This window comes from Leptinotarsa decemlineata, unplaced genomic scaffold (genome assembly GCF_025532065.1).
Source record: "Leptinotarsa decemlineata unplaced genomic scaffold, Ldec_3_MD MMD2_tig00000035_RagTag_RagTag, whole genome shotgun sequence".
Taxonomy (NCBI): Eukaryota; Metazoa; Arthropoda; class Insecta; order Coleoptera; family Chrysomelidae; genus Leptinotarsa; species Leptinotarsa decemlineata.
The window spans coordinates 22,641,275-22,657,161 of NW_027412540.1; the positions used below are offsets into that span (position 1 = coordinate 22,641,275).

At 34.9% G+C, this 15,887-nt stretch overlaps 1 protein-coding gene across 4 annotated transcripts in view; it reads left to right on the forward strand.

Annotated features, from left to right (window-relative positions):
• Positions 1–15,887, forward strand: part of LOC111516172 (irregular chiasm C-roughest protein) — a 232,808-nt gene that overhangs the window by 33,896 nt on the left and 183,025 nt on the right. The window lies entirely within an intron of this gene.

Consider the following 15,887-nt stretch of genomic DNA (forward strand, 5'->3'; position numbering starts at 1 on the left):
GATGATGACGACGACGACTCTGGTGATGATGCTGATGACGAGCTTGACGTTAGACGTCCTCCACCATCCCCTATCCTCATCGAGGATAGTCCTCCGCCATCCCCAATCCTAATCGATGATGATGTCCTCAATTCCGATGATGACATATAATCATCTACTCGTCCATCATTTCCTTTCCTTTCCTTCCACGGAGTACACACTTTTTGGTTGGTGTACACGAGGCACTGCGAGGCTGGGGCAGTGTCTTCCTCCCTTCCTCTCCCTCTTATTAGTTTTTTTTCCATAATAATCACTAGAATTTCTCCTAATAATCGCTCAGAGTTTCATTCTTGATGTTTTCGAATCTCAAACACTGTTCTACATTTCACCCCCTCCATTTCATTTCTTCCAATATAAATATAGCAACAATCCCAGTTCTATATCATTCTTCCACAATGTCGAGTACAGGACCCATCCAAGTACATGAAATAGATTCAACGTCTGATCATTTGAGTACAACCTTCGCTCAATTTCTGCAGCGAATCTATGATCTTCCTGATGATTTCGCAGAACGAGTGGAACAAGGTATTCAGGACGACATAGATGCTGTTGACGATAATAATGCGGATGATGTGATTAGTATATCATCTGATTCAGCTGATTATGACGACGACGACATCATGAGTATATCATCTGATTCAGATGACTACTATGAGGATGATATCATTAGTATATCATCTGATTCAGATGACGATACCATAATTATTGTTTCTGATGATGAGGAGCGTTAGTCCATATCATTGCATGGATTAATAAAAAAATAACAGCCCTTTTCAGGGCTACAATTAAAGACTGAAACAATAAAAAAAATAGCTCTTTTCAGAGCTACCATTATACTTTCAAACAGAAACAGATTCATACCATTGTTAACATTATGTTAACATTATAATCTCAAACGAAATATATGTATGTGAAAGTATTCATCATTATATGCATATGAATGATTGACAAATGCCAACTTCAACTTTCATTTAAAGTAGTACTCATCATATGCATAGATATTCAATGACTATCAAATTCCAAATTTCGACTTTTCAGTCAAAGTAGTAATTTATTTGTCATATAATGTATAGATATTCAAAGACTAACAAATTTCCAACTTAGACTTTTATTAATCAAAGTATTCATTTGTCACATAATCTATGAATACTAATACAACTAACTACTGTTTGTGTGAATAATGTAGCCCTGAAAAGGGCTGTTGTTTTTTTTTTGACCAGTAGGTCCACGGTTATTGTGCCACAGGTTGGACATTATTACATATAATACATGTAGATACTCGGGTGAAGTTTGTTAGTGGCCTCTCGCAAGCTTCACACCAATTCTGTCCCATTTCCATAATTGAGACAGTGTTGTGGGTGTTGACATGGGCATACCACCCTCCATTATTGTTTCTATGCGAATAAAACCGAAAGCAGCACCAACATAGTTTTTTGTTCTCTCCATCTATTGTGCTGATCAATACGTATGCATCCAATGCACAATACAAATCCAAGGGATCTTCCAGTGTCTCACTGACATTGAGTGTTCGCATACCGATCCTCATAGCACCATCACCTTCAGTTGTGTCAGCTTCTATCCCTTCATCATCTCCTTCTTCATCCATGACCCTCTCAAACTCCATCACGTCATCATCTTCGTCGCTTTGGTTGGCCTCGTTTTCAACTTCGTCTATCTCATCTTCATCGACTCCAACATCTTCTGCTTCAACTATTACTTCCTCTAGCGGAACATTGACATCCTCATCATCTGATTCGTCTATCCAATTGTTTTCATCAACAGCAGCTATTCTATTTAATGCAGCATTTATTTTTGCAGAATTCATCTTGTTGTTGTTTGCTCACAGTTGTAGAGAGTGAATGAATGAACTCTAGGTTTGCAAGTCAACTTATATAGGAGGTGATGCGACTCCCACTTGACTCGTTTAGAGTGGAATAGTAGGAGAAGTTATCCCACTATACTTCCACATGATGTTGATTTGTATAAATAGAGATCGTAGGTATAGGAGAGAGCATTCAGAGTTTCTGTAAGTCATCTCTTTATATTTCTAATCGAATTAGTAAAATGCCGTTTCCAAAAGAGTGGAATGAAAAACCAAAAGTGTGTGTCTACCCAATGATGATTGCAGGGGCTATTGTGTGCTACTTTTGTCAAATAAGTAGACCTAAGGATTCAATCAATCCATGTACTGGTATGTGTAGTGATTGCGTGTTGCGGATTCAACTATCGCCTCCTTCTCATCCACCGAAGCGAACAAAATCGGATTATCGTCAACAACAGTTACAGTGTCTGAAGTGTTCCGAACCTATAATATTTAACAATATAGGTATCTGTAGAAATATTTGTGGTATCTGTGCTGCCGTTCCAACTCCACTGCAACGTTGTTTGCGTTGTGATACATATTCCATGAATTGTTGGAATCATGTATGCAATGCATGTAGAAGTACTTGGGATCTGTGTGAGAAGGTTGGTCAACTCTACCCCAATAGGAGAATCCATTTTTTTCAATGTTGGTGTTTGACGCACGAGCAACAACTATTGAGGAATAGAGTCAAAGAACGTTCCACATCCACAGAGACATATTAACATTTTTCATTTTTTATTATCGTTATTGTCCTCTATTATTAATAAATATATATATATTTTGAATTTATTTGTATTATTTTCTAACATTTAAAAATACATGCATGCAACACAAAGTTTTCCTCTTAAATGACAAAGATTGTTACATGCGTGAATAGTTTAGTGAGAGAGCGCATGTGCCAGTTGATGAAAGAGCGCATGCGCTAGTTTATTTTCTTCTATAAATGGTGAGGTCTCAGTAACATCATCACCTTTCCTATCCACATTCTATTGCTATCACATATCATTCCTCAGACCTTAATAATCATGAGCTCTATGCCGCTATTGATTGCTGAAGATGGTTCACCACTTGTTGATATCGATCAGACTGATTTTGAAAATATTCCAGTATTACATTTATCGAGTCAAGATTCGATAAATGATTTTGATATTAACGACTTCGTTAACTTTGCAGATGTGCCAGAACCAAATGAGCAAATTATTATTGAAAATCCGATCGTTTCGCAATTATCATCACTCAAACACTCTTCATCTACCCTTCCTCTTGGTGTTGATAAGAAATCTAGAACAATCAAGAGGAAGGTTACTAAGGCATCTTCATCGATTGTCACTGACTTTAAAGAAAAGAAAGAATCCAAAAGTGTTGTGCGACAGAAAAAACCCGCAACGAAAAGTGACAGATCGAAGAGGAAGCCAAAAGGTACTCCTAAAGAAATGAAGAGTGATTTGAAAGCTGAACCGCTATCTTCTTTCAGCCCCCTCCATCGGTTTGGGGAAATGAAAAGGAAAGCAAAATGCCGTCTTGTAAAGGCACAGATGACTATTGCTGAACTTGAAAAGAGTGAGCGAGCTATTAATGCTAATAATGAAACTCTTGAAGCATTAGATGCCAAGATTGCATTAGCGAAGGTTGAATTGGCTAGAATGTCTAAAGATGCTGATGAACTCCGTTCAAAAATTGGTAAAGATAAGCAATTCCATCAACGTTCGAGAATGCAAGCTCAGGCTGAGCTTGAGGAGTCGACTAAGCTTTATGAGACAGCATTATCAGTGAGAGATAATTGGCAAAAAGAGTTGGATACTGCATTTCAAAGTGACGGCGATTAGTTTTGGGAATGATAATGTGTTTTCAATATCGTGAGTTGAAAAATATAAGCGGGAATGGAGTATACAATTAATTTGGTTTGGTATACACAGAACATTGCGAATGGCTGGGGCAATGTTTACCGCTGCAATATTTTTCAGTTCACATACTTATAATTGAAATGAAAACAATAATGAACTTTAATATTACTTTATTCATAAAAGTCACTATTATATACATTTAAACCATATTTGATTCATCAATCCAAGAATTTTGTTCGCTAGGAAGGCCTAACCACTTTACATATACTTTATTTTTTCTTCTCTTCAACACCTTCTCAATCAGATATACGTCAGGATTCTCGGTTCGTAATAACTCTTCTTCGTAAAAACATCCTCTAATCGGCTGTTCATTCATATCTTCAAGATTATAAGTCGTTGGGATGGTTTTATTAATTTTAACAATCTTGAATAGCTCCGTGGTAAAATTCGCAGTGTAAGACTTTTCAAAAATATGTTTGTATTTACTTATACGTACAATATCATTTAATTGGAATTTGGGTTTACTTTGTCTTCCTCCAATTCCATTGATACCCTTGAATTTTAATTTTGTTGTTGAATCAACATTGATGGGTGCCATACCTATTGTACGATGAACTTTATTATTATATCTACTAGTTATAATTGGAAGAATATCAAGCCATTTGTGGTGACCTCTCATCGAAAATTCCTTGTAGAGCCATGCCTTTATTGTACGAATCACTCTTTCTGCTATAGCTGCCTTCTTTGTGCTAAATGTTGAATAATGATTGATATTATATTCTCGCATGAGAGATGAGAAGCTTTTATTGAAAAATTCTTTCCCTTGATCGCTTTGTATGTGTTTGGGGGAGTATTTGGCTTCTTTCAGTACATGTTTCATTGCATTAGTTACTGTACTACCTGTTTTATCTTTAACTGCTACAGTCCACAGATATTTGGAGTAACAATCTATCACTACAAGTATATATCGGTATCCTTCATTACTTTTTGCATAAGGTTGCAGTTCAGCTAAATCTATTTGCCATAGATCTGCAAAACCTTTGATGGTGGTTATTCTTCTACGAAAATTACGTCTTGCAGGTTTATGTAATTCATTAACAACTTGTCGTTTGACATCACTTATTTCATTAGTCATTCTATTTCAATATGATTAAAGAGAAAAGGTGATAATGTTACTGCATTGAATGATGATGTGACAGTGATCATTACATGTGAATATGTTAATATATTATACCTTCTTCACGTAATTCTTCAATTATTGAAATTATTTCATTATCATGTCCGGTATGTCCGGCTGACTTTGAAGCTACCAATAGTCGTAGGCGAGCAACTAACTCTTTCGGTGAATTCCAGTACACATAATTCACAGGTTTAGAATTATATATTTTCTCCATTTTCACTCGTTTGAGTGCTCCACCAATTTTACTTCTACTTCTTATTGGATATTGTCGTGAGTCTAATAGAGGTTTGATAACTTCACGAAATTTTTTAGAATTTGTATTTTTAAAACCATTCTTCAGATGATATTGTTTATATGGAGCATTCGTTATTTTCAATATTTTGGAATATACTTGACGAGTTTCTTCATTATCAACATCTTGTGGATTCTTCAAAAAAATCATATCATACAATTCTGGACTACCTGCGCATTCATATTTTTTCACTTTATTAGCATCCCAAAATGAAATGTTTCCATCTTTGAAATTTACCACTAGACTTCCCATTTTCAGCTTTTGTGTAATTGGATCCATACGTACGCCAAATGTTCCATCATATGCTGGATTTCTAGATTTTATATTATTCAAATGTTTCATCAAAACATCTTCACCACTTTCATTCATAACAGGTGAGATGTCAGGATCCGAGGAATCGATGTGGGACGATGATGGTGTTTCGAATAGAGTTGTTCTCATATCGTCTTGAAGTGTGCTCGTGTCACTATTCACAGATGATACACTACCAAAAGATTGTTTTCTTCCTATTGGAGTACTCATGGGATAATTTGAAGTAGATTGAACAGTTCCATGATTTGGTGATAACACTGGTGATTTAGAAGTAGCGTTTGATGATAAAACATTCAATGGTTTCATTATGGGCTCATACAATCTTTCAAGTGTCGTACGATTTTCAATATTATCATTCTTGATAGAGTTGAATTTCTGCCTGACAGCTTCTGTTGTCTCTACTAGTTGACGTTTCAAATTTATTTCATTGTTTTTATTTTCAGGATCTTTTTTTGTATTCATAATGCCCTTTTTTTTGAATTAAAGCTTAATTCGTTGGTGAAGTGACCACTACAATATTCAGTGATCGAATAAGTTCCAAAAACAAGATCATGGGTATATAAAACTATCGAATCCTTTGCGATATCTACCTTCATCTATTTTTCTATCCTTATCAATGACTAGAAATCCATATTGGTCCTCCCAGCATTTAACACACATCAATTGGAATTGTTTGAATGTTACATCGGGTGAAACATGATCTGAATAAATGTGATGTAAATTCGTCTCATCTTGTTTGAACATTATAATGAAATTGGTATTGTCACGCACTAACTGTTTGGGTACCCGTGAATATGTCTGTGCTAGATAAAAACAATCAACATCCTTATGACGTCCCATACAGAAATATGATCTAATAATATCTTGCTTTTCACATATTACATCATCGAAAATGAAAACAGAATTAGGCTTAGCGTCGGAGGGTTCCACTATTTCTGCATTATTGCTGAATGTATAAAAACCTAATCCTTTTATAGGTTCCAAAACACTTCGCAAGTACTGATATTTAGGTTGATTGAGTGATTTCGAATAGAGATACACATTTCTAAATCTCAGTCCTTGTGGATGTGTTAATAGTGATATCATTGCATTCGTCTTTCCACAATTTGAAGGTCCTATAATGAGTCCTCGAACTGATGATGGAAGTAGTGGACCATGTCTGAATACCCTTTGTCCATTCAATCCACAACCAAATTTCTCATCTAGATTATCTACAGCAAACTTTTCTTTCTGTTTTACAATGCGCATCGTGCCGTGGTTGGAGACTATATAAATGTTATTAGCTTATTCATTTCAATGTGTACCATCAAACGATACGGACGTATTGAAAGTGATCGTAAAATTAAAAGAGGTTGTGGTTTTGTTAATGATTTAATAAACAAACTTCCTTTCGAATTACATCTACCGGAGGTTATCAATACTGTGGACCGGGTACAAAATTGAAACAACGTTTAGCTCGTAACGACCCTGGAATCAATAAATTAGATATTGAATGCAAAAAACACGATATTCAATATTCTAAGCATCCATCCGATCTTGCAGCAAGACATTTAGCCGACAAAGAACTTGAATACAGCGCTTGGGATAGGGTTAAATCGAAGGACGCGAGTATTGGGGAAAGAGCAGCTGCATTACTTGTCACCAACATTATGAAAGCGAAAAGACATATGGGCATGGGTTGTAGTACCAATAAGAAAAAATGTAAGAGGAAACAAACGAAGAAAAATAAAATTAAAAAAGTTGCATTTGGTGCTGGGATAGTCCATAAAGTGCGAAATGTATTGAAGAAAGCTGGTGGGAATCAATTTGTGACGAATAATAGCAAAAAAGCTATCACTGTGGCATTGCAGGCGGCACGTAAATACCTTAAAGCTGCCGGTGGAAAGAAGAAAATCCGCACACCACGCATAATTCCTGTTCCCAAGATCGGTGGACTTTTACCATTGATACCAATTTTTGCTGGACTATCCGCACTAGGAAGTTTGGCGGGAGCTGCTGCTGGTATTACCAAGGCCGTGAATTCGGCAAAAGCCAGCAGAGCGGCTTTAATGGAAGCCAATCGTCACAATAAAACCATGGAGGCTGTAGCATTAGGCAAACGCGGAAGTGGAATATATCTCAAACCATACCGTAAAGGTTTAGGACTATATTTAAAACCATACAAAGCCACAAACAAAACAAAAAACTAATTGAACCCCTACCTCAGAGGCCTCTTACTGATCTCGATCTCAGTTATTATGCACAAAAAATGAAAATTCCACATTTTCGTGGTGTTTTTATGCGTGATAGATTACCATCTTCAGGTCCAAAACAAAACGAGACAGCTATTGTTAATTTAGATGGAATAAGTGGACCAGGAACACATTGGGTGGCATATAAAAAATGTGGGAAAGAAGTCACATATTTCGATAGTTTTGGAGATCTACCCCCACCATTGGAATTGACTCGATTCTTTCGAAAATGTTCGAATGTAAAAATCAAATATAACTATGATCGACAACAGAAATTTAATACAGTTCTCTGTGGTCACTTGTGCTTGCAGTTTCTCTCTAAATAATTTTCCAAATAAAAATGGATTCAACACCAAAACTGGATCGGGAGGCTATCAAGGGAATGGGGTTTTCACTTAGAATGTTTTCAAAATATGGTACCTTGAAAAAAATGGATAAAGTGATGCTTGCAAATATGCCTAAGGAAGTGATACTTGCATGTGTTGCACATGAGATTGCATATGTTTGGGAAAAGTTGCCTAAGCATCTGCAAGATGACATCGATATAATGAAACATAGATATTGTTATGAGCACCACCACCACGATCAAAATTCAGAATCGGATGTTAATGACGGTCCTATACCTCGGAAATCTATGTGTTGTATTTGTAATATAGAGGATGTGAATATTGGTATCAATAAAAATGATACTTATTACAATACAACACCTTCCAAAAAGTGTAAATTGTCTCAAATGTGCTGTTGCTGTGTACAATAATAAATTGAAATGTGTTTCAAAATATTCATCAGTCATGTCACGAAAGTTCGAGCTACAAGCTGTCGGGACAAGTGTCTTGAGTGCGGATTTTTTTCCACCAATTGAATTGGATAGGAACAGTCGTTATGGATTAGGACTTTTGGGATTCTATGGATGCAATACAATCAATAATATAACTGAAGCTAATAACTTAGTTAGTTTTAGAATCAGTAATGACAACTCATCGATACCCCAAAAGTTGACAATTGAAATTCCATGTGGTGCTTATGAAATAGAAGAGATCAATGCCGTCATACAGAAACATATCATGTTCAGATTGTTTCATGATAAAAAACCAAATGATGTCGTTGCAGATGATATTTTCTATCTACACGCCAATAATAATACATTCAAATGTGAAATGCGATCCAAATATGAAATTGATCTGACACATCCAAATTCAATAGCAGAAATGATGGGGTTCGCTCATGAAATATTTCCACCAAATCAGATACATGAATCATCATTACCAATAAACATTACAACTGTGAGACTTATCCGCTTAGATTGCAATATAATATCTGGTTCATATATAAATGGTGAAGAATCCCACATTCTTTTCTCATTCGATATTGATGTTGAACCTGGCTACAATCTTACTAAAGAACCACACAGTATTATATATATGCCTGTCAGTCCAGAAGGTCGTCAATTGATTCACAACATTACAGTGCGTATTTTGGATGAAAAAAATAACCTTATCGATTTTGGAAGTGAAGAAGAGATTTTCATTATTTTGGAATTGAAGAAAATCGAATAACTGTTGTTATGGGTTTCATTTATAATAGACAAAATCGCATTGAACAATCCCAAACGAGTTGCACTATCAAAAAGAAAGGTGTGCATAAAAAGAAGCTCATTCCACAAGTGTATGCTAAACAGTTAGCACATAACGCTCTGTCTGTGAGTGATCTTAAATTTTTGAAATCGATTGGATTGAAAGTGAGAAAATAACAATGGTGCTCGAAACAAACAATGAAAAGTTGAATATATTCAATGAACCAGTGCTCGATCATTCTCTCATAAGTTTACATGAGCACACATATAAGCCCTATGGATCACCGCTATTCAGGAATTCGGATGAAATCAGAATTGCAATCAATAATCAAGATGTTATACTAGATATTGCCGAGAGCTTCATTTACATAGAAGGTAAATTCACCCCCAAAGATGTAGCGAAAACATGCTATCTCTCGAATAATGCAATTGCATTTCTCTTTGACGAAATTCGTTATGAAATGGGAGGTGAACAAGTGGCTGTTGTTAGAAAACCTGGGATAACATCTACAATGAAAACCATGATATCATTTGGACAATCTCATGCTAACACATTATTGACATCTGGTTGGGGACTTTCACAATTGAAGCAAGATATCTTGGATACAAACAGTCATGTTTTTAGTGGAAAACTACCACTGAAATATTTGATGGGTTTTGCTGAAGATTACAACAAAAGTATCTTGAATGCCAAACAGGAATTGATTTTGATTATCGCTCGATCATTCAAAAACTCATATATAGGTGAGGTTGATGCTGATTTGGAAATAAATAAAATCGAATGGAAAATAAGGCATATTGTACCAGATGATAAACACAAGCTCAAACTTTTGAGTAGAATAAACAAAAGCGGTCTGAATGCCAAAATCAAGTTGGCGTATCGTATGTGGGACCTCTATGAACTACCATCATTACGTGGGACTTCTTCAGACATATGGGCCATCAAAACAACTAACGCATTGGAAACTCCTCGTTTTGTCATCATCGCATTCCAAAGTACTACCACATCTGAAGATAGAACACAAGATATTACAAAATTCACAACTGCTGATATCAATAGTATTCGAGTATACTTGAATTCTGAAGTTTATCCATATGAGCGTTGGAATTTGAATTTCGATAAAAAACTTGATGCTCCTGCTTATTATGCTTTTGAGAGTTTCCAGCGAAGTTATTATGATAAAGATATGAGTGAACCTCTGATGGACATTGGACAATTTAGAGAGAATCCACTATTCGTCATCGATTGTTCCCATCAACCGAATGCAACAAAATCATCAACTATTGATATAAAGATTGAGTTTGAGACGAGGAAGACCAAGTTTCCAGACAACACTAAAGTATATGCATTAATTTTGCATGATACAGTTTTAACATACAATGCATTGGATGGTTCAGTTCATAGCAGATATTGACACTTTTTTTTCACTCTATCATGTACTGTTTTATGATCTTTTTTTTTTTTATTTGTAACTGACTTATATCATGTATTGTATTTTATATCATATTTATTGTTTTGTAATCATTTTCTATTGTATTTCATCAGATTTAAATAAATAAAACATGAAAATAATACAAAGTTTTTTATTTGACATTATTTATGATTCACAGGAACATACAGACTATCTAAAATAACTTCTTCCTCATAATCATCATTTTCGCGACCATCTTCAATTTCCTCTCGATTTTCATCATTCAATTCAAAGTGATGAATAATCCATTCTGGCAAGTATGGTTGGAGGCTATACAGGAATCTTCTTAGGTTCAGTTCAATCATAACCTCACAAAGTTGCCACAATTCCAATTCATTATCCAAAAATTTGTTGCAAACTTCTGCACCACTCCAATAGTTCTCAGCATCACGAAGGCATAATTCGATTTGTTTTTCATCATAGCATACACTCATATCATAAACGCTTGCATGTTCGGCTCCATCACCCAACACCTTCAATTTAGACGACAAATGTTGAACCGATGATTTGAGATCTACAATATCGACCCAATCTTGACTTGCGTACTGCATCCACATCTTTAAATGGTGGAACTGAAATCGAACAAAAAAAAAAAAACAATAAGCAACCTCCAATTTTTCAGTGATATAATACTCACATTCCCATTTTACTTGTAGTTACAAAGTGAGTGTATTCAACTAAGTTAGTAATGTTTATATTTCCATATAATTATCATCTAATATATGAATATTAATAAAACAATAAGAAATTCATTATAATTACTATTATTATTCAATCATATTGAATTTGACTAGAGTTATCGTTTTCACACCAAAAAAAAACTTTGTAAGCTATGACCTAAAGAAATTCACTATAAATTATTACTATTATTCAATCATATTGAATTTGACTAGAGATCGCGTTTTCATGCCAGCAAAACTTTGTTGGCTCTGTCCTAAATACATCATCGTATATTTACCACCTGATGAGTTGATACAAGATATATCGTCATCACTGAATTGCAACGAAATACGTTTTGGTAGCCATGTTTTAAATAATTTATCATTGCTCACATCTTGCAAAGTTAATAAAATTGATTTACCAAATCGTGTAGAATAAGTTGACATATTTTTAATTATGTACACTTCATCAATTGGCAATGATGATAAGGCCTTTTGCTCTAGTATTTCAACCTCCTGTACAATCAAATTATTAATTTTATTCAAGTCTACTTTTGAAACGGACATGATGAAAATATATATGAAAATATAAACAATTTCCAACAGACAAATACACTCACCGTCTTCCTTCTATTACGAACTGAATAACACTCTACCAATTGCTAACTGCTGCAGATATATTCGTCTACTGATTTCATAGTGTGCCAGGCATTTCTTTTATATTAAACAGTGTGAGTCACCCCCACCATGAAACCGTGAAAGATTCACATTGCTAGTTGCTATCCACTAGAGATGCCTGACGTCACAGCCAAGCCCATCTCCCAACTTGATGCGATAACAGTTGCCGGTACGAGCAAGCAATGGTCGTTGCGGTCTCGGAGAGGGTAGACGCTAGGCAAACGGTCCTCGGCTGCCGTTGTGTCACCATCGATAGCGGGGCTAGAGCGAACCTTCATCGCTTCGGGAGAGGTGAGGGCAGACCGATGAATACGCATTACTCTGCCACACGTCGTGGAGTGAACATGTCGCTCTCTAGCCGTTGAACGGTTATTGCTGTGACGTCACTCCACTACTAACTTGGTGCCCTAACACCGATGGAGCATTTATTACTTGGAGGATCTTCGAAGTATGCAGACGTATGTTTGTACATAGACAAACAAGCACATGATGAAACCCTGTACCGTGCATTCTCCTACACACACACATAAACACACAAAATCTCATATGAAAAAAAAATCTGAACGATCCATGCACCAGACACTTCAAGGTCACAACGCCTTGACTTCACTGCACAACAAAAAAAACTTCACCAAACAACAACCAATAAAAAAAGCAATTAATACGTCATAGTGGTGGGGGGAGGCCGAGAATCAGCTGTAAACAACTACTAGTACAATAATTGAAAGGTATAAGAGATTTAAGGATTTCCTGTTTTTGGGAACGTCCTGTTGGAAATGAAATGCTGTTTCCATTTCATATTTTCTGGATAGAGTCTACGAATATTTTGTTAAGTTATTATTGTTTGAGACCATACCTATTATATTTTTTCCGCGCTTGATTAATATTTTGAGATGCGATTCTTAAACGAATCACAATGGTAGAAATATAATAACTAAAGTATTCATATAAAATACCGAAACTTGAAGCATCAATAGATGAAATTCGTGAACAATCCACTTAGTGAGTTATAAATAGTATTTACTGTTTCAGTTTCCGAAATCTATTATCATTTCTCAATAACCAACCTTTCTCAATTCCAAAATTTCGCTCGCCCTTCTAACTGCATGTTTCTCCTCATTCCATTTGGATTATCAAGGAAATTCAGAGCATTCCGAATAAAATTCTTGTCTTTTACATGTCTCAACCGTAAGAAATTCCTTCATATCCATTAACGAAATATCGCTCATTAATTTCAGATCATTTTGATTCGATTACCGTTGAAATTTTTTTGATTAGGTTCGGAATGAGCTACGAAGCTGCTCTCGCAGAGAATTCATCAAATTAGAACGGAGTTGAAATATGTCAAAGGAATAATCTGAAAGTAAATGAGTATGCTTTTCCCTTTGTGAGATGCCTTACAATTCTAACGAAATTGCTAACCAAGTTCCAGGATGTTACGAAGGAATAGCATGGTGAGGATTTTATCGTAATAGATATTTTGCTATTAAATGGCAGCTACTGTTTTTTGTCAGAAGATTATTTTCAAATCACGTCACTGTGTTTGCGTCAATTGATAGTTTCATTTCCAATGCTGGCATTTTTCAATTTGTAGGTTCTGTAAGATGTTGATAATTGGTTCGCCTTAAATATTTTCCTACAAGACAGATTGTATTTCAAATGCAAAAAAGCTTTCATGGCTTCTTTCAGGATCTTGAATATTCTGTCGAGTATATGAGAGTTTCCTCAGACCCACGACACTTCCATATCTCAGAAAGATACATCTTTGGATATGAAATCTAGATTATCAATTGTTTCAGAAACTACACTTCAATTCTTACTCAGATTCATGATTAGATCGTTGTTTTGGAACCGCTTCTCGACATTAATAGTGTATGGTTTATTGATTGTCGTCATTTTTTGGATATAAATTCATTGAGCACGCTGGATAGGTCGTTGAAAAAAAAATGATATTCAAAGGGCCCACGATACTACCTTGAGGAACTTTCGCGTTGTAAGATAATCTGTCTGATAGGACACAAACATTGTTGTTTTTAATAAGCACTTATTTGCCCCGGTTTGCAGAATATGACTGACTCCACTTCAATGCATTTCCACGTATCACATAAAGGAAAAATTCGTATGATAGTAAATTATAGTTTTAACAATCAAACGCTTTTAGTCCACAGGCTGACTCGCTCCCCTCCAAAGCGTCCGCTATTGAATTAACATAATCAAACAAACTGTAGATTTGTTTTTCAGAAATCTGTGCTGTATACATCCAGAAACCAACCAAAACAGTCATAGATTTGACAAAAAACAAATTGAAATCGTTGGTCATTGTTCACATGTTCCCTTCTGGTAATGTCTTTTTTGTACAGTCATTTCTTCAATAATATAGTTATTAGTCTGATGTATAGACTGCGTTATTACAAGATAAACTGGAAAAGTTGTTCGAAATATACAGAGAAAGTTTGAATGTTTGAAAAACTGATATTGGACGTAGAAATAAACACATTTGATACTGATTACTATCATGAATTTATTGAGCGAGATAATTATTCTGATACGTTAAATGTTTCTGTTTATTCAGTTCTGTTGAGTTCTACTGAACTACCACATTAATAACGTTATAATTCAATTCATATGCCGTTGTCGTGGATAATTCTGTAATGTAATGTAGGTATGTTCATATTTTCATCTGATCATCATTCAAAAACATTCCCTTCGATCCAGTAATTTCCATCAAACATACCTTATAATAAACTTTGCGTAGTTTGAAATTAACAAATCTCACAATTTCATTATTTTTCACAAGTGAAACCAGATGAAAAGAGAACTACATGAACTCCAATTCGGAACGTATAATTTTTCAGGTAAGTTATGTTCATTATCCGTAATGGACTTTCCTTTTCATAAATTCCTCGCTGAAAAACTCCGCATATGAAGGGCCTCGCGGAAACATTATTTTGAATTCCTGTGAATTCTGTAAATATTTCAAATATTCTGATATGAGATAGCTGAGCTGCGAATCTCATTCGAAAGATTTTCTGGAATTCACGTAAATACGAACCGTGAGAAATTCGTACATATTGGAAAACCGGATCGGGAAATATTTAATAATCTTTTATACGAGAATAAGGATATGTAGGTTTAAATTTATAAACATATCTAATAAATGAAATGAATGTTTTTGATAGAAGATGAACTGCTTTCAATATCCGATTACGATGTATCATCCTTCATTTGTTTTTTTAAAAATCTAGTTGTTTGCCACCGAGAAAAACACGTTCTACCAAGATAATTACCTTCATCATCTTATTATTTATTATTTACTAATCAGTGTCAGTAAATCAGCTCTGCCGTATACAATGTTTACAGTTCTCTCAGTTAGTAATTTGAAAAATTTTACAAAATTTTGGTTTATCCACTTTTAATTGTTCAGAAATTGTTATTTGATCCATTCAATTATTTGTTTTCATTTCAGGTTACAATGATTTATTTTCTTCACAAATAAGTGTTCCTATATTTTCTAATACCTATCTCATTATTGTTCATATTTTGTCTGATTTTTTCAATATCATTTTTTTCAGCTCATCATATTCTTCATATTTCATTGATTGAATTTTTCATTAATTTTTTTCTCAGATACATTCCTTTTGCCAACTCATAATCATTCGGAGTAAATTTTTTTGACGGAAATGTCTTTGGGGTTGTGTAAATTATTTAGGTAATTTGGACTCCTTTTCTTATAGAACTAGGGA